Source organism: Hesperophylax consimilis, chromosome 10, assembly GCF_061612785.1.
Source record: "Hesperophylax consimilis isolate HC1 chromosome 10, BYU_Hcon_1.0, whole genome shotgun sequence".
In the NCBI taxonomy this organism is placed as follows: domain Eukaryota; kingdom Metazoa; phylum Arthropoda; class Insecta; order Trichoptera; family Limnephilidae; genus Hesperophylax; species Hesperophylax consimilis.
Window position 1 is genome coordinate 14,918,946 of NC_142845.1, and position 21,655 is coordinate 14,940,600.

The window sequence follows — 21,655 nt, forward strand, 5'->3', positions numbered from 1 at the left end:
CTCGCATCTAGAGTATTCCATACCAATGGTGAGAGAATGCCAAACAAACGGGAAAAAACACTCACTAGCGCGGTTCGACCGATTTTCACTCGTTCCGCGAATTTCTATCGCAGGGTTTTCCGTGTTTTCCGTAAGTTGTTTTTTTCCTGTTCGCGTCGCATCGGTAGGAAAACCAAGTAAATTGCCGAATGGTTTGAGAGAGCCGAAAGCGCGCAATGAAGAAAAATCATTCTACCGCTAAATATTTTCCGTTATTTTCGGTATTCCATTTTACTGTTGAAGTGAACTTTTTTAATCCGCTCGAAATGAGATTTCTGCCTTAAAATAAACATCCCAATAAAACGTTGACACGAAAGTTCGAAATGTTCGAAACAAATAAAACTATCTGCCAAAAATTTTGTCATAAAATTTAAATGAAAAAATACACATTAACAACAGCAGCAAATACAGGAAGTATTTTATGTATTTTTTTCTCTTATCGAAGAAAGCATTTACATTACATAAATGAAAAGTTCCATCTTTAAAACCTCTTTATTTGATCAATCGTCGACCGGTTTTGGTTGATCTCAACCTTCATTAGGACAATAAACATATAAACTAAATTACAGTAAGAGAAAAATTATGAGATACAGAGAAAAAACCAAAAGAGAAAGAGAAATCGTATAAGAGAGGGAGAGAGCACCAGAGACAGGCTGGTAGATGGGTATGGGAAGGTTGGGGGTTACATGGGGAGAAAGGGAACAAAAAATCGGACTGTCGATTAATTTTAACCGTTTGTTTAAAATTTGGCAAATATATTATTATAATATTTTATTTTGATATTTCTAAATTATTGAGACATATATTTATTTTATTTTTATGTATTAATTCGATTCCTGTATTATTATTAAACATATAGTTAGTATCAATTAAACGCGTATAAATCGAATAAAGTGGTTATAAAAATAAAAATACAGTGAATAATTTGTTAAAATGAGAAGATATTTAACTAATTCAATATGTCCTTGATTTTTTTTCCTTCAGTACAATTCTCATAGTTGTATTTTGTAGTATTGTCATTTGTTCGTTAATCCATCGATGGCTAAGAATAGAATCTGCTACAGTAATTAATGCGTGATACAATGATTGCATTATATGTATATATTTTTACTAGAGAGATTTAGAGTGTTAGTGTATCTTCTTATTCTTCCCAACAGTGAGATATTTTGAATAATTCGTTTTGAGTTTTTAGAAAAGGTCGGTTTTGAGTCCAGTATTACTCCCGAATATTGTTTTTATTTCAATTATTTCAAAGCTTAAAAAAATTTAATTACTTAGCAAATAAAATAGTCGAGACTAGCTGTAAGAAATGGGAACATTCTTCTGAAAGCTTTCAGCTTAATCAATTTTTGTATTAAGGACATTTGAACATTTGGTGAAGTAATAAATAAGACAGGTATTGGAAGAACCCTTCAGGTATTATTATGTAATAATTTACACAAAAGCTGTAATAATTTGTCGGCCGGCGTGGTCTAGTGGTATACGCTTTTGACTACAGATCCGAAGGTCGCGGGTTCGAACCCGGCGTGCGCAAATAAATTTTATTTGATTAATTTGTGTTATTTCACAATTAATTAATTAAAAATTAATTAAAAATAATATATAGTATATTTGCGGCACGTTCCAGAGTGGAAGATACTCTCAGTATCGCCCTGGTGTAAGACCACCATTCAGAATTGAAACGTTGCTTGAAATGGCTTTAGCCGTGTTTGGTGACCAGATCTGAATAGCCAGGTACTTCCCCACCTTCCTCTTCCCCATCTCCCTCCCCTCCCCAATACCCTCAGCCTCACAACATACCCCAATTGGGGATGCCATAGTCTCACTGGCTCCAGACGGGAGCAGTTGGGACTCTTGTGCGGTAATACTGTAAAAAAAAAAAAATAATAATAATAATAACACTTATTAATTAAGTAAGCGAGATTAAGTAGCAGTGGGAGACGCTTGGTGGGGTGGTTAGGATGGGTAGGATCGCTCCATAAAGAGAGCGCGGCGGGTTATTACGAGTTCGGTACTGAAGCGGAGTTAATTAGCAACGGATGCCGGGTTTATTAGCACGTCAAGTCGGCTGCAGCCAGCCAGCGAGTGAACCAGCCCACCACCAACAACCTGCAACTACTGCAACTTGCCTGTTATTAATTAACCGTGTACCGTGCACCGTGCACTTAGCCCCGGGGCGGGTGCAACCTGCTCGCAGCTAGCCACAAGCCACCTAAAACCACCTCACCGCACAGTGGGCTGAAAATCGCCTTTCATAGACACAGAGACTTGAATTTTCAAGGGTATTTTTTTTGGCTAGAAATGGATTCTGCTGATCATTACTATGCTATAAAATGTCGTACGAAGCAATTGCGTGTACAAATGAAGAAGTTATAATTTTTTTGAGAAAAATTTGTATGGCGCTGACATTAAAAATGAGGCTATCTCTGGAATCATAAGGTTGGCCGTTCTATCCTTACACACAGATAATACTACTATTTATTTGTATTTTTTGACATACTTCATATTGTGGCGCAGGGTGCGATTTTTTTTTTTTTTAAATCCTCAAAGTTGAAAAAAACCCTTTTTAATGTTGATGATTCATTTTAATGCTTAAATGCTTTTAGGCTTGCAGTGTAAATAAAATATTGTAAACTAGACAAATCATACTCATATGTAAAGCATTTAAGCATTAAAATGAATCTTCAACATAAAAAAGTTTTTTTTTTAACTTTGAGGATTTAAAAAAAAAATCACAAGTTTCGCCACAATACGAAGTATGTCAAAAAATACAAATAAATAGTAGTATATTTGTAGATATGTATAGATTTTCAGCCCACTGTGCACCGCCCGGGACTGATATGCAGTACTTTGCATGCAAGCCATTCATAATATTCTTAGTAGGATTAAATTATACATTAGTAAAAAATATTTACACTGTGGCTCGCCATAATAAGATGCAATGACGCAATCACTTTGTGAGCCACAAAATGAATTTATTTCGGTTGGGTAGAATTTTTTATATATTAATGGTCCCGTTAACCCTTGTGTTGCCACCATCCCGGGACCTTCAGTGCCAGGGGTAAAATGCCCATCGCCCGCATTATGCCGACTGACATTTTTTTCTTAATAGCTTACTTGTTTATTTGCAAAATGATATTTTTGAAAATTGTACTGTTTTATCAAATATTGTTTCTTTTATTTTATTTTTTATTTATTTTTCTTCAAAGTACAATCCCATTAAACCGCAATTAAGCAGTTTGTCAACAGGATGTTCATGTTCAATTACAATATTTTCATAATATTATTACTTATTACAATACAACTTATACATCATATTTATCACCAACCACTGCCATAATCAAAAGTATTACTAATACAGAGTATCTCTGATTAGTAGCCATGTTTTCAGCATATATCTGAATCTCTGAGGTAATTCGCATTTTTTTTATATTGCTTGGTAACATGTTAAATATTTTGGGCACGTTGTATTCCAGGGTTCGCTGTCCGTATTTATCGTTATGTTTTGGTACAAGGATTCCTTCATTTTTTGTGAATCTAGTATTATGTTCATGTTCGACTTTCCTCTTATATTCAGAGTCAGATATATGCTGAATCAATATTTTGTGCCATAATAAGGCCTGTACCGGTAAAACAGTCAAGTTCCGATACAATAATGATATGTTTCGCCTCTGTGAAAATATCTGTTTTGAAACTAGTAATTTAATCATAGAATTTTGTACTAATTGTAGGTAATTTAAGTTAGTTTTGCAAGAGTGTGTCTTTTTCTATAATGTTAGAAAAACCTAAAATAAAGAAATACGAAAATATTTTTGGGTTTTATAATATTTTCCATAAAGAGAAATAAGTGTAATAATCTTCAAATAAAGACAGAAAGTAGGTCGACGGTTTAAAAATCGGATATATTTTTCATCTTCATAAATTCAAAATTTCAAAATTAAAATTAATATATTCGCACTTGACGAAACGAGAGTCTAGAATAATAGTGTTGTACATTATTTCCTTGCCAGGCGATTAAAAAATATTTTAGTGTGCCACGTTACAAAATACAATAAATCCGGGGAAAGTCCGGTGAACTACTAGCGAATCCCCGGTAGATTCGTCGGCACACTACGAGGACAAACGTCAGAAATCCATGGTGGATTTTTCGGTACATTTAGGGTTAAACGCCGATTTTGGTCCTGTTTTAGCTGTTGATTATATTGTGATCAGTTAACAAGCCTAACAACATGGCCGTTATCCTTGACTGCCGAATAGAATGTTACAAATTCAAAACAGCGGTGATCGTCGATATATGATCACCAAATACGATGGTGTTACATTACACACGCACGCACCGGAAGAAATTCTCTAAATGATGGTGAAATCCTTTCAGTAATTTAGAATAACCATACGCACAAACAGACAGACGCTGAGAGCAACTTTGTTTTATACCATTAAGAGATTAAAATTAGCAGAAAGATAAGTTGTTACGAATATAAATTGATATTCATACGGAATAGACGGCGAAGTATCACTAGCATCAGATTAAATAATTGTAATAATTAATCGATATCTCCGTGTTGGAATTTTAATCACCGTTCAATCTCAATTTAAACGGATAATGATTTGATTAAGCGCGCGATAACGAGTTATTATTTCACTGAGAAACCCGATTGTCAACATTCTGCAGGATCGGAATCAGGGGGTCGAATGATGTAACAGTCATGAAGCAGTTCAGATCTATAGTGCAGCGTGCAGGTGAGAAAATAAATTAGAATACATATAAAATCGATAATCGAATTCCTCGGCGTGTTTGTTATAATACGATTCGCGATCGTTTTTACGACTCGGTTTCAATTTAATCTAATCGCGGGAGGGAAACACGCGAAGCTTAATTGTTTAATGGTAATGAGAACATGTGGGAGGAAAAGCGTTTAAGATCTAATCTGTTGAATAGCCAGGAACCAAATGGTTAGAATGGGTTACACTTACTGGTAATACGGCTGCAGCGTGCCGGATAGGGCTGCTCAAAGATAGCGACTTAATACATGAAGAACGTACCTGAAACAAGAAAAAAAGTACTATTAAAATGGGTTCACAGATAAATAATTAATACACTCAAGTAAAGCCTACTTAGTAAAAACAATAATGTATTAAAAACATATAGATTTTCACGTCGCAATACAACCAAAACTAAGACATGTTTGTTTTTATGTAACTGCGTTCCAAATGATCTTACTAAATGTTTGCTTACAACTGACATTGATTACAGTTAGATAACTATTTCGTATCTTATTTTGTGTGAACTGGAATGAATAACTTATTGAGTAAAACCTTAACTTGTGATATTTAATCGTCGAGGACAATATTAACCACTCTCAAACGAAAAATGTGAAACAGAAAAGGCAGAAAAAGATTTGGTCGCATCTGGGAATTGAACACAGGACCTGTGCCTTGGCGGGACATTGCTCTGACCACTGAACTAATTCGGTCGCATCTGGGAAATTAAGAATAATCATTTTCATATCAAATTTTCTGTTACAATATAATAGTCTCCTGTATTGCCTTTATTCTTTAACCATTACAAAAAAAACGGTAATAATACATCGGATGCAAGTAGATCTGAAGGTTCGACAAGACTTCCCCAAGTTAATAATTCGATTAAGATAATCCGAAGCATGAAGTGACGTGTTACTGTTCACTGTTTGTTTACAGTTTACACGGCAGATAGTGGTGTATGGTGTATGAGTAGGTATATCTGTATCTGTAATACTCTCGACTGAGGTCAGAAATCCGAATACCGCCCGCGGCTGCTCCGTTAAATAATGCTAATACAGGGCTCCGGGTGGGAGGTAATGGAGTAATGGAGCAATGGAGCAATGGAGCAATGGAGCAATGGAGCAATGGAGTAATGGAGTAATGGAGGCAGCCCAGCGGGGGCGGCCCGACACCAATATATTTGTTCAATATAATTAACACAACTCATCGACCGTAGTCCGTAAATAATCACAAACGACATGTTATTCAATACTTACGGCTTTGTAAATTGATATGCGGAGAAAGGCCGCATTACATCGGGACTCGCCCGCTGAATGTATTTAAAAAATGTTGACTAATCAATAAACAGCTGTCGGTATCATGTTGCAAAATACTCGTATATATTTTATGGATTTAAATCATAAAGCAATCTTATAAATGCTTCGCCTGTCAATTAAAATTCCACGCGAGTAATTAAGAATGTTCAAATTCACATTTTAACAGCCCCTAATAAATGCTGATGTATAAAATTATTTTACAATAATGAGACGGTAACTGGAAACACGAATACTTCCTAACAAACTGTTCAATCAGATTAAAACTGAGAACCGTTTTTTTATGGCGGGCTAGGAAAACGCCTGTTTTATTTTTATTACAATAAAAAATCAGCTGTTAGATTCAAAAGCGCTTCGACGCCGATAAGATAGCCATCTACAGAAACGTCGTAAACATTTCGTTCACCGTTCGTGCCACAATCCACAATAGCCGCAAGTCGATTCTCGCGGCCCACGAACGCTGAACTGAAGAGGGGTGAATAATTTGTCACGGCAGTGGAGGAAAGCGGCCAAAATAATTCAACCAGTCGATTTGCCTGGGGATGGCTCGTGTTTTGTCAACTTATTACGCATTATTTATCCTACATCGGAGTGTCATGCGCCCAGCGACAGAGTGTTAAATGCCGAAACATATTCCGCGGCAGAATCAATCCATTTGACTAATCAACTCCTCGCAGGCAGTGATAAATGCTTTTATTTTTAAGTTACTACATTTCATCACTGGTTTTTACAAATATGTCAAAAGTAATGTAAAGTCTTCCGCTAGGCTTCCAAAGCTCAATACAGCCTTGAATTAAAAATTATATTCAGTGATTTTTGTAAGCACAGCACGAATTCCAAGACGACGTTTAAGTATTCACTGCAGCAATTATAATTAATCCTGCGGGGGCAATTATATACCAAACTAATTGAACATTACACCTTCACGTTAGCTGGCTGTGCGTGTTCAATTTTCTAATATCACAAACACGGGAATTTTCTCTCGTTTGTAGGAATGCAGCCATATCCACTTTAGTTTGGTCGGAGGGTGGCAATAACATCCCAATAATATACCGGTTAAAGGCATCACCTGCACGGTGCTTTATATGGCAGTCCCGCAGTCCCGGTGTGTCGAAACCGGCCCTAGCACATATTATTATGTCCATAGAAGAACGTGCATCCGCAGTTATATTGAGGTAAGTACTAGTAAATACAGACTCGCTGAATACGTAATGATTCCGTGTGCTCATTTTTCAACAATTTAATCACCGGGAGGTGAACCAACGTTGCACATTAATGTGTTGTCTCGTACTGCCATCTGCAATTTAATACAATTAGCACCAACTAGTTGTGTTAAATTGAAATCAAAGTGTCGATGCCACCACTTACGATAATAGACGGACGTTCCATTAAAACCAGTACTTAACAGGACATGGTTAAGATAACCATACGAATAGTAAAAAGATAAAAGTTAAATATAATTAAATATGGTATGTATGTATTACTCTACAAATTAGTAAATTTAGACGATAGGTTTTAGCCGAGTTTCACACGGGTTTAAGCTCGAGCGTGAAATAGAGAATGCGCAATTGCACATGTACAATATGAATGCGGTAATCAGGGGCAAGAAGGGGTAGTTACAGTATGTTGCACACCGCGTAGCGGGTGAGAGTAAGCTCGTAAGCGGCTTACGAGTCACCAATAATGACTTTGGGAACGACAGTCACGGAACCATCAGAAGGGGTGACTACAATATGCTATGCAGGCAGACAATACATACATAAATAGTTAAATATTAATGTAATAATTAGCTCAACATCAAAAGAACAAATATAAAGCACGAATTCAGAACATTTTTAATATTAGATAAAGTTATGTAAAACTTACGACCCACGGACAAGCGATTCAATTCGACAATCAACACCTGACAAACTACATAAGTTATCAACCTGCTGACAAACTACCTAAGTAGTTTAGCAGGTTTAAATGTTATTAAAAAATATTTAAAAAATATATATATAACTTGGTGTATAAAAAACTGGTTTATTACAAACATTTATGTATATTTTTAAAATTAATAAACGACAAATCCTTGGGGAATAAACTAATCGTTTGAGTTCTGAAGGACATGATAGAAAGTAATAACAATGATATTTCCGACAGTAATAATGAAATTTTGCAGTATCGAATTTCCCCAAATAGATAAAAGGCAGTTGTCTAGACGTGTCTACTTGAAGGACCCCCTCCAAAATATAGAAAAGAAGTGAGATCCATGTCGTAGGAATGAGGACTTAATATCTGGATTTATTTATTTTATTATTATCGAGCTAGTTCACATTACAACTCAATATTTAAGTATTGAAATTTCCATATTGTAAGATTAACCCTTATGGTACGTATACATTTGCGAACCGGGCCACGAATTACGGGAAAGGTACGAAGCAACTGCAATAGGCGTTTCGCGCCATTTGCGTTTGCCTCCTTTCCCATAAGTTGAGGTTCAGTTCGGCAGTTTGGTTCGCTCGTGTGTATACGTACATTACAACAAAAAAGTCTGTGACTGTCTTTTTCAAATTGTTGATTCTATTTACTGAGACACGTAAAAAAATGCTTGAACTAAATCATGGATTTGTTAGCACGAATTGATTATTCATTATTGCGTATAATACGCTAGATTTGAGGCATTCAGACTAACCGGCGCACATTAGCAAAATCAATCCGGAATCAGCCAGTAGTGTGTGACAGAATATTTGATAGACAAATTAATATGACGGGGCTTGTGTACATTGTGATGAACGCAGGCGGCATAATTCCCGTGCTTCATGCATGTGCGGCGTTCCAGTGTCGGCTTGTGTACAGAACAGTGCCGTGACTGTAGAGCAGACTTTCCCAAACTTTGTTAATGAGCCAACAAAGTTTGGGAAACAAATAACAACGAACATTTTTGGCGTGAAAACGTTAAAAATCGACACCGGTTGTGGGAGGCAATCGAGCCCAAATGAGCGACAGTGGCTATCGGGATAATTTAAAACTTTAATAACTTACATAGATGTACCACCGCCATCTTAGTCTTTTTTCGGATGCAAGTTTGTGCCAGTAGGTACTGCTCCGACATTCGTGAGGGGTATTTATGTTGTTACTAATGCCCTGGCTGCCCCTTGCTAACCCTGGCGCCATCATCGCTCACTTTGAGAATCATCGGTGCACTGTGTACAGTAGGTACTGTGCAATCCCAGAGAGCTCGGACCAGTGAGCAGTGAGCAACCACGAACCGGAATAATATTCCTTTAACATTTGATTTGAGTGTATTGACATTTGTTACTAATGCCCTCGCCGCCCCTTGCTAACCCTGGCGCCATCATCGCTCACTTTGAGAATCACTGGCGCACTGTGTACATTAGGTATTGTGCAATCCCAGAAAGCTCGGGCCAGTGAGCAGTGTAGTGAATAGTGAACTGTGAGCAACCATGGATCGGAATAATATTCCATAAATATTTGATTCGAGTGTATTGACATTCGTCAAAAGCAAATCTGTGCGGTTCTATATCAATCATTGCGGATGTTCTTCGATGTAGTCGACGTTGTGGATAGATTCACCGCGTTAGCCCCACGCCAATAATTACAGCAGGTTGATTATTTAATGGATCTGTATTTGAGTAGATCGCTGTGCCACGACTGTCAGATTGAATTAACACATTAATTCAACCTTTATTGTAAGGCGTTACCATAATGGGACTTTAATTAGATCAAAATCACAAGAGATGTAATTTCAGTATAACAAGCATAATGTTAGCAGTGTATAATACATAAATTGAAATTATTATCGTCAGTGTATATGTGGGCGTATACTAAGCCTTTGTTGTGGGAATAAAAATCCATAATACAGTGACGCGCAAGAATTATGCAGTTAAGCGATTTCGGGAGGCAGTGTTTTTAAGACACAGGGAACCGAATGATTCAAATGCAGTCAAGTGATTTCGGGAGGCAGTATTTTTAAGACATAGGGAACCGAATGATTCAAATGCAGTCAAGCGATTTCGGGAGGCAGTATTTTTAAGACATAGGGAACCGAATGATTCAAATGCAGTCAAGCGATTTCGGGAGGCAGTATTTTTAAGACATAGGGAACCGAATGATTCAAATGCAGTCAAGCGATTTCGGGAGGCAGTATTTTTAAGACATAGGGAACAGAATGATTCAAATGCAGTCGAGCGATTTCGAGAGGCAGTATTTTTAAGACATAGTGAACAGAATGATTCAAATGCAGCCAAGCGATTTCGGGAAGAAGTATTTTAAGACATAGGGAAAGACATAATACAAATTTAACCACGTAAACACCTCAGCTCAGGTTCTCCCAGTGAGGTGTTCACGAAACATATAACATTACCCACCACAGTGTCACCTACTCAAACCTACCTCACACCCGGCATAAAACACCATATTAACAACAGTTCTAAATTTATGTATTATATACAAATGTAAATATTTGGTAGACACTGTAATGTATGTATAGAAATATATAAATAAATAAATAAATGCAGTGAAGCGATTTCAGGAGGCAGTATTTTGGCGTTCAACTTTAAGGGGTTAAAAATAAAAACCATAAAACATTTGTTTGTTATAATTTAATATTTATAAAAGCTCGTCTGAGTACTTCTTTGAGTTAGTAGAAGTAATGCGTGCACCAGAATTCCGCCACAATCTCTCCTCAGCAGGTAGCTTTCCCTTTACTTTAAAAGGAAAGGAACTCATCAGCCAATTGGTTGTGGTTTTGTGAACCCTTTAATTCGGCAGTCCTCCTTGCATCGGTTGCCCGTCTAACATGGTCAAACCAACGGGTCTTTGGTCTACCCGAATACATCTCGTCCACCTGTTGTCATCTACTCACGAATTTGAGTTGAATAATATCTTAATAATAATCAAGAAGCGACGGAAGCGAAGATAATTAATAATCAAGAAGCGACAGACATGTAATTTTCTCCACGATATAAAAAAGACTTTAAACAGAGCTATCTATTATTTGATGATTTTAATTTTTTTTTTAAATTCTTTCCCCGCATTATACGATATATAGGTATTACAACATTATGATGTAGTTTGTAAATTGGCTTGTTTATTTAAGAATCATAAATGTTTTACCATTTTTATTTTTAACAACATCAAACTCAATTACGAACAAGAACTTTTTATGACACTAAAAACATGTGTCGACACATTATTGACACTCAGCGTAAGCACGGTGAAGAGCCCGCGGTGTAATTGAAAGACGTTTGAACAAAAGCACCCGCTTGGAAAGCGTTCCCAGCGCCCGGCAGAGCGAGGCGAAACCACGCGACTTTTTTTCGTCCGATCCGACGGAGAAAAAAGTCACTCATCTACTTCTGTCCGTGTCAGCAGACCGTTGGCAATAAAAGAAACTCCATCTAAGTTGGCGCTCAAGACGTTAAGCCAAACGAGAACCCCCCGGCAGCTAATGGGAGCCGAGCGGGGCGTGACCGGCGGAGAGGAGAATTGCTAATTTAACAAATAACAAAGGGAATTAAAGACATGTCACTAAAAAGCTGCGGCCTAATAGCGAAAGGGGGAATTGGAAACTACTTTGTGTCGATTAACGTTTTAACGAAATTATAAGCAAAGTCATAATGTTATTTAAATAAGGGGAAGAAGTTCCCCTTAATTAAAAGGCTCGATTATAATATAAATAATTCCATCAAAAGGATTTCATTTCAACTATTAGGATCGGTTTTCCTAGCTTTGACAGAGTGGGTAAATAGGGCAGGAATGTGATATAATACAAGGATATCCATAAAACAAACGACAAATCACATGATAATGTAAGCCGAATAAAAGCTGAAAAGTAATCGATCGCGCGGCGAATAGAGGCGTACCAAATCATCTTCAAAATCACGCGTCTTTTCTCGTAATATCCCGTCAATCTCATAAAATCTTCCCCCGCGCGGGAAAGACATATTTTCTTTATCCAGCCGTAAAAATTCACGGAGGGAGGGAGAGGTGTGTAGTTCCACTCACACAGTCTCTTTCTTTGTATGGAACGTTTCATTTTACGAGGTGGGGGCTCACGTCCCCGGCAGGGAGCGAGAGCTTTGAGGTATAATAAAAACAGCCCACACCTGCACAGTCAGCCTGACCCCCTTCCCACCCCCTCGCTACTTGCTGCTACATATATACAATACATGTTCTCAACTCCCGCCATTACACTACTCGAGATGTGTATGTAAATATTAGCTACAGGATTGTCTGACATCCCCATGAACGCACGTATACAGAATCCAGATAAACTTACTGAGACTTTCCTGTACTTTCAGCTGATATTATATGGTTTCAGATTTTATTTCTACAAAAGTATTTTCAAGATTTATTTTGGGGTATTTTACCTGATGATGGACACTGTAACCCTGGCTGTCCGAAACTTTGGCTACAAAAGGAAGAAGCGAAACACGACATAATACTCCAAAAATAAAACACGATCAAAAATATTATATTACGGTCTTGCCGCTGAGAGGTGCGTTTCTCCGAGAGCTTACACAGATATACGAGTAATGTATCTATCATTCAGAAGCAAAGTTTTTCAATTTAATGAAGTTAATTCCCTTTACGACGGATGTTCGCAATAAATCCACTTTAAACGCCCTGGAAAGAAGCCTCCACTTCCGCAAAATGAAGTAAGGGCGAAAAGAACATAATGTGGCGTCACGTATTATCTGTGTGTGTTACAGCGGGTGGTTGAGAGCGCCACACAAAAGCTTTGGCTCAGGTGCAGTTTCCTCAGTGCAGTTAAGCGCACCACCGCTGACACCAAACGGAACTGGGAGAATATTATCACGAAATATTCAGGGGAATTCTCCAGTGCAAGCAGTGAGCAGAAAGCAGAGAGGGCGCGCGGCACATGTGACGCCACTTTAAAGCGCGAATATTATCTCTTGATGATAAATCAGACACCGGGGGCGGTGAGCGCAGAGCTCTGAGCAAACACCAGGCACATATTGTCACAACAACACAGCAGTCTACATTTGCCGAGCTAAACGACTCACAAAGAGAAATACGGAATGGCAAATGTAAGTGCGTCTGGTGCATTCTTATAACTGGTGGATACAAGTTACATACCCGAACGTAGGCACAACTAGGCAATAGCAGTTCTAGTAGTTCAACAGCAGATCTCGTCTCTAATTTTATCTTATTTTTATAATCAAAACCAAAATTTTCTCTGAAATCATAAGCTTTGTACGTGGGTACTTACGTTCCTACGTATTTAATTGGAAACATACATACAATTTATCCAAAGAAACGTCACTTTCTCAATGAACAATTCTTTTTTCAAACTTTCTTCATGCAGGTAGGTACCTACATAATATTTTAAAAACAAGATATCGAAAAAGAGTCCAAATAAACACGATGATTTCACATTAGAAAAAATAATCTTTACCGAACCAAATCAAAGATAGCCATCAAGTCAAAGTAAGGCTTGATTAAATAATAAACTGAACAGAAGATTTTCGAAAACGAAAAGTAACACACAGACAAATTTGTAGACAGAGGAAATGCAAAACGATCGAGTTAAAATAGGATTTCGCTACACCTCAGTAAATAGATATTTGATTTATTCACTTCACACCTGATGTTTACTTGATATCATCTTTTCAGATGTTGTGTGGATAGTGTGTCTTTGAAGACCGTTGAAGGACTGAGAAAACACAAAAGCCGGCAAATCATAATACTCGTACAGTCGAGCCATTGAGAAAAGAATGAGCCGTAAAAAGAAAAATTATCGGAAAAATGTGAATGAAAGTTGAGGACACGCGTTCGGCGTCTCTCAGATATGCACCGACGCTAGTTTTTCAGATCACCTTTAATTTAAATACCGTTAGAAAATACCAAGCATTTCCCACTTGCACGGAGAAAAGCCGATTTTGGTCCTCTCGATAAATTAACAGGCCTTTTTAATAAAACCTCAATTTCAAAATGTTTTGTCAATTTATATTGATAACGTATCGGGACGATACAAAGAATTTTCGTTGTGATGAAGAAATATTCGAATCTTCAGGAACACGTTTTTCGACATCATGATAATATATTGGTAATACTTTGGTTTGCTAAAAGTTTATCAGGAAACCTGTTAATTCATTTGTAAGGCCTTCCATGCAATCGACGTCTAGTCCCAAAGACAACGATCCGTCGGTTAAGATAGAGGAATCTTATCAAACTTATTTCAATGTGTATCATTGGGACCCCAGCCCAAGATGAAAAGAAAATAAGTTAACATATCTATTTTTTCACGAGGAAATGAGTTAAATAAATAAATAGATATCCTCATACTTTGCAAGATAAAAGTAACATAAAAATTCGGTTCAAAGGAAAATAAAACATGTGTTGGACCTCGGTAGGAATGAGTAGCCGCTGCGAGGGTGCATTTCAAAATGCCATCAAAGTGACTGACGTTCGATGGAGGAGATCTTGAGAGAAATAAGATTTCAACAACTCGCTCCGGCAAAGTGTTTTAGGGGAGATAGGGGACGAATGGATTTGTTGTCAAATAGCTTACGGGTATCATCTTTCATTTCAAAGGGAATTTATCTCAGATCTTGAGGAAGTTATATTTTGCATTACAATATTGAAAAACATATTTAAAAGAACCAGGCAAATATTTTTTTTGTGTTGTTATCATGTTTAATTTGTAGAACTCCATTTAAATTTTTGGTTTTTCTTTTATATTTTCAACAGTATTATTATTAATTTTCATTCGAAATAATAATTAAACAACAGAACTTGTTTAATAATAAACTGATTTTTGTAAATTTAATAAAAAAAAACTATTATATTAAAAGATAGAATGAATAATCTTGTTAGAAAACTGAGAATAAAAAACTAAACAGATTATTGTTGATCCTCTGCAAAAATCACAAAAAATGGTAATACGTGTTATCAACAAGCGACGTCATAAACTACGTCCATAAACTCCATCTAAAATTTATGCCAACACATTTCTTAAGATAAGTTTTCTTTACATAACCGACCGACACTACAATGTACAAAAAGTTCATACTACATCAGCACAAAAACAATTAATTTACCTAACTCCTCCCTAATAACTTAAAAGGCGTAACCCAACTCCGTACTTTCAAAACACAAATAACTCTATGAATCCGTATATCTGTAACACATTTCAACCATAACACCCATACATTTTACACTCTTACCACCTAATTTCCCTTCATACATCTCTCACATTCCTCATCCAATTGTCTTAAATTATCATATGAAATATTAAACTAATCAATTGATAATTATTCTTCTATTCATATAAAATATTAATTTACTAACTTCTATTATGCAAATTATGAAAATTTTCAATCTGTAAACTTCACCTGTCATAACACATCCCTACCATTGCGGGTGAAATAACACTAAAAAATGTATCCACTGTATATTTTTTTTTTATAAAAAGACAATAAAAATATAAAAATTATGATAAAGTAGAAATGATTTAGGTAAGTAGGTACCTACTGACGGTTAGGTAATAAATTAACAAGATGCGCGTCAAAAATCTCTTCAGAACACTAAATTACTTTGTATCGTTTATGAAACAAGCACAATTTAAATTCTTGTAAGAAATTCATAACTAAAGGCCGAATTACGCCTGCCGAGAGCTTGGCCGAGTAACAAAGCGAGTGACTGACTTATTGGTGAGTAGAGTCATATATAAGAGACAGTTCATTGAGATTAGTTTAAAGTGCTGTTCGCGATTGAGGAAAACGGGAAAATTAATAACAACAAACATCACACACTTCAAATTCAACTTTTTTTTTCTTTCACTGACTGTCTCGGGTGATCGCACTGACCGAGTGGGGAGCGAGTGAAGCGCCGAGTTGATTATGTAATTGTAGGATATACTTACTCGACCGAGCCATTCTATCCCCCATCTCGCCTGAATCACTCGCCCGCTGCTGGGCCAACTACTGACTGTACTGATCACATGAGCCGAACACTCGGCCGAATGCACTGTCTCGGCCGAGCATTCGGCAGGTGTAGTAATTCAGGCATAAGCACGATGGGTGTTCTGCAATACGAAGTAATTGTTGTTTTCGTTCGTGCGCTATCATTTCTTATTGGCAAACATTTATTTATTCACTGTGGAGAAAAACTGAAAGTTTCTTAATTTTATTCTGAAATACTAATCTAGACCACTTCCATACATAATATTAAAATGTCAAATGGGTGAACCTCCCATCGGAAGGCGAAACAGTTGTCGTGCGTAAAAATAATAAATACACAAAGGAAAACTCCCGCCTAAGCACGGCTGAACAAACTACGAAACAATTTTCATTTTTTTGGATCTTTTATTGAGGCATTTACACTTCTTCTTTATTGATGATAAAAAGAAAATGGCGTGAGATCAATGTAGTGTTTTGATGTTCTCTTATTTCGATGTTATTTTCAATATCTACAAAAGACATTCAGTGCATTTATGGATAACCGTTTGATGTGCGATAAATATTATGGGACACTTTCCACGAATCATTTTCATTTGTAATTCGGTATCCTAGGCTTTTTAAAAGAAACGCACAATGATCCTAGAATAAAAATCCACAAAAATATGGACAAATGATTTAAAGGAGATTTGGGATGATAACTTTACGAATAGATATTGAGAGAGGATGGGGTTATTCTGGTTTAACTATCGAACACAGCTGAGAGACATTTGTTGGCCGAGTCTCAAGTGATTTATTCGCTTGACTGCATGTGAATAGGCGGTAGGTGATATAGTAGCCGTAGCTGGTCGTCTATACCAAGCTATAGCTGAAGGCGCTTACACACAATGCCCCGGAACGGAAGCGGGAACAACAGAACGAAGCCGTTAGAAATCCAGCGGATTAAAGCTCATTGCTAACTTTACAATACACATTGCTGTTAGCCGGCTGTTCTTACAAAGTGTTCGACAAGCGTTTAACTTGTTATTTCTTTACTCGAAAAAACAAGTCAACAACAAGTCACCAACACTGCTTACCGCTGCCAGCTAAATCGATTCACATCCGAAACGAGACTTCTGATAATTGGTCATTTTATCCATTAGATCAGCTCGAATGTCAATAATGTCTCTTCGATTCAGTGATAAATGTGGATAAAAAATTATTTGAAGCACCTAGCTACAATAGAACCCTAAGAGGAAGGTAATGGTTACAGACTAACCCGAGGGACTTGCCAGCTAGTGCAGCACAAATGGGATTATGGTACCGCTGTCTATAACATAATACTCGACCGACAACCGTGAGATTTGTACCGGCGATTAGATGCACGCAAACACAATTTTTCATGTAAAAGAGACGAAGCGAACCACAGCTGTTGGAGATATTATCTAACTAACGACACTTTAATAGGAGCAAAGGCCGCCGGCAAGATACAGCGCGGTAGCGTGTTTTAATTCGTAATTATGAGCAGTCAATTATTGAGGTGTCACACCTTACAATTTTCCCAGAGCCCCGCGATAAAATAACATCGTAAACGCGACCGCCCGAGAATCACGGCTCGGCCGACAGACAAGTCAATTTAGTAGATTAACAACGGGTAATCAGTGTAAAACGGGGCCAATAAACGCGTTTAAAATACCACAAACCGACAGAGAACATCTAGCAAGAAGGTCTCGTGAGTAATGACCACGGGACCGAATTGCTCAGAGTTCTCAGCTCAAATATGCGGCGGCAAGACCAGCCAACCAACTTTACGTTTACCAGAACAATATACAGATCTAATGATCTCAAATTATTCAGCTGCCAATGAAATGTGATTCACTCGGGAAAAAATCAATAAATCGCAAATTAACTAATAAACATTCATGTACCTACCCCTACCTTTAACGATAAAAACATATAAATAATAATATAACGATAACAAGCAAGAGCCGTTAACACGAGAGTCATCGGGGTATACAAATCCCAGAGAATATTATGGCAAGCGACAATAAATATTATAGCGATAATCTTCTAAAGCACCCATTTAGCCGGCTTATTTTGATTTAGTACAAGTTGTGTGACGCACGCACATGTAAATCTGTCCACGACAATGCAATAGACCGGAGTTAAAGCTCATAATGGTATGCAGTATGTTTAATATTTATTAGCGGGACAGCGACAGCTCGGGAATAATGTAAGCGAGGCGGACAGGCGACACGCTGCTTATTCCAAGGTATTTATTAGCGAGCATCTTACAAGAGACAAAGTCTGTGGCAAGTACCAGCAGTAAATAGAGAATTGAGAAAACTCATATCTTAAACAAAATATATAAATTCATTCTAATTTTCTAATAAAAAATCTTTATAACTCTTATTTACACTTGTTTATTTTTGACCGGACCGGTTTCGTAGTTAAGGCTCGTAGTATGAAGATGACCATTGTAAGGTGAAACCGGTCCGGTCAAAAAATAAACAAGTGTGCAAAAGTTATAAAATTTTTGATAAAAATAAAAAAAACATTAAAAAAATTTTTTTTTTTACTTTATCGATATACAAATCACACATTTCTTACCCTTTCATCAACAATGTAGTTATGAAGTATCCACTTTACGTTAAAAAAGTTACATTAGATGCCATATTGTTGGTTCCATATTTAAAAAAAAAATTAAAATAACTCAAGAATCTCGGAAAGACTAGTAATTTATATAAATTGTTATCAACTCGTTTGGTATAAAAGAGTTACATAATATTTCCGTTAATTGCGGTAGTATCAAGAATTTGATTCGGTGCATGCCTCCATAAAAAACAAATTATTGAAAGTAAGCATAACAATAAAATGAAAGCACCCACCCGCCGGTTGGGGGGGGGGGTTATAAATCTTGCAGGACTGCTTGGAGAAAAGGTTCGAGAAAAGGACGGTTTTGATGGGACATTCGGTATTCCGTTTATGGCGGAATAATGCGGCTCTCGCTTCGCAAGAGGCCAACAACGGGAGGTAGCGTGGCGCATGACCGACAAGATAAACATTTCAGCCGATTTCCAGCGAAGGTAATATTGGGCTACCCTGTACCTTGACTATCCTGTACCCAGTATACAGTAGCCTGTACCTTGCTACCCTGTACTCTGTACAGTCTGTACCTTTTGACTCTGTTCGCATCCACAGTGTGTACGTGTGACGTATGTTTACGACATGAATTGAAGCCTCGCACACAGGAATGGGGACCTGAATTTTAAATGATTATACAGCAAATAACATGCATAAAATTTTAGCGGCCATATAAAAATCGGAAAAATTGACCAAAGTAATCTGAAATGCGTTAATATTTTTTTTTAATTCAAGATAATTAATAACACTCTTCAGTAAAGACATAAAGATAGCAATACAATAATAATATTATTAATTAAGTAATTATTACGTTTTTTCGTACAAAGCAAACAACCAACATACAAACCCATATTCAAAGCTTTGGGTTTGATCAAACAAATGACCGTAAGTATTTGTTGATTTGTGATTTGACATATAAATATGAAATTACATAAAATATTAAAAATCAATTAACTTTGTACAAAAAGTTGGTTTTTCAGTGTAAATCTTTCATCACAAAGTTTATCATTTCAAAAATATTAATAATATATGACTTAGTTTAAAACCACTTTATTGGCATCCCAACCTTCACCAGAGCACCGGGAGGTAATCCACCGCTTTCCCGCCCTGGTACAAGTAACAGAAATCTGAGTGACTCAAAGTGAACAATTAAATAGTCTAGTTTTTGCCAGGCATGAAACAAGCATGACGCTCTCACAGTTTCAACGAGCGCCAAGTTGCTCGGAGCATTTACTGAATTCGATTGCAGCGAATACTTTGGCGTCCGCAAAAAATTTGACTCACTTAATTTCTGTACAGCGCTCCGTGTGATAGATCATCAAAGGGGCAATCAAACAAGCGTGTGAGGCGCATTCCCAACAAGGCATTCTGCCGGGAGATTAAAAGAGAATACGTCTTTTCAATTTAATTTAACTTCTCCCATTCAATGACCTTTTTCAAAAATTTATTTACAACCTACTAAGTATTTCATTGTATTATGTTAATTAGAACATATAAACGCAATATGTTATATAGGGAAGGAGTCTTGTAGAGTTTAGCCACAGCCATCGTCAACCTAAATCAGTGTTGGTGGACACGGGCTTCTTGCATTCGATATAGCACCTCATGTCGGGCGTGTGCACTAATACTGGTTTATTGTACGCGTGTTTTTGTTTTTATTTTCTGTTTTTGTTTATGTATTTTGTTACAGATGACACACATACACTTCACTTTGACTTTGGTTCAAGATTTTGCTTATGATAGCCTGCGATAAGCGAGCCCTAAAGGTCTGAGACAGAGGTGTGAAATCGTCGGATCACGACAATAGAAAGAATTGTATTTTTTTTTGCTGGATTTTATTTAGGTATTGGAGCCAGGAAAGAGTCTAAAAGGGTCGAGAGGATACACTAAGTGGCATGAATGGCTAGGAAGTGACTAGAGAGACTAAAATAGACTAGGATGAGGTGATTTTGCACAGCGGTGCTGCCAAGGTCTGTTATCTATGTGAGGATATTGTGTCAGCCCTCTTTATTGGCAGCAGACACATGTCAGCGCTATATTAGCAGCGGACACATACCTGAACGGATGACGAACCTCGTGCTGGCACAGTTGGTGGACGGGGTAGTCTCTCTCGCTGCAGCAGCTGGTACAGTTCCTTCGCTACCTAGGATTCTTGCAGCAGAGTCTCCATCTTCTGTCTTCGTCGAACGTCACAGTGGTGCTGCTAAGGTTTGTTATCTATGTGAGGATGTTGTGTCAGCGCTCTTTATTGGCAGCAGACACATGTCAGCGCTATATTGGCGGCAGACACATACCTGAACGGATGACGAACCTCGTGTTGGCACAGTTGGTCTAAATAACAAATGTAGATCCCAGGAAATAAATTGTACAGCGCCCTTGAGGTGATTTTTCACAAAATCTACAAATTATCCAATTATTATTATTATTATTATTATTATCTGACAAGAGCTAGATGCTGAATTGATCCTGAATACGTGGTGTTGAAATTTGCAATGGAGTTTATAGGCACCTAATTAGTATCTACCTACATAAAAAAACAAACTAATTTAGAGGGACCAAGGAAGGAGTCACAGAGAGTTTCATTGAACTGTTCTTTAATATGTGGCGTTAAAATCGGTGCGCACTCGGAGGGCACCTATTTGGTTCGATTCGTGTAAGGAAAACTTCTTAAGAAGTCATGACAGCCATCACACGATCAGCGTTAACTGAAGAGCTACAATAATAATTATTATTGCGTAGCATTCTGGTCACAAGCTCCCAGCAGCTCACACGTTACACGGCCCAGACGGTCAGACGGTCAGCAACGAGCAACGCTCAGACTGACAAACAAGGTAATTTACCCCGAGAGCGACTGTCCTTTCCACGGGATTACCGTAGGAATACGAATGTGCTAGCTTGAGACATGATAGGTACTACAAAATACAAACGGGCGCGCCCGTTTGTATTTTGGGCGCACAGTGGCTTAAATTTGGGCGCTGACGCGACATTGACCCC

At 37.4% G+C, this 21,655-nt stretch overlaps 1 protein-coding gene and 1 long non-coding RNA gene across 3 annotated transcripts in view; both read right to left on the bottom strand.

Moving 5' to 3' along the window:
* LOC149420347 (uncharacterized) overlaps positions 1-21,655 on the bottom strand; it is a 486,416-nt gene that overhangs the window by 76,715 nt on the left and 388,046 nt on the right. The window lies entirely within an intron of this gene.
* The window catches only part of LOC149420348 (uncharacterized), a 110,123-nt gene continuing 93,524 nt past the window's right edge, over positions 5,057-21,655 (bottom strand). The window contains exon 3 of the long non-coding RNA XR_016302723.1: positions 5,057-5,082. This is a non-coding gene — a long non-coding RNA (uncharacterized LOC149420348). The remainder of the gene's footprint in view (positions 5,083-21,655) is intronic.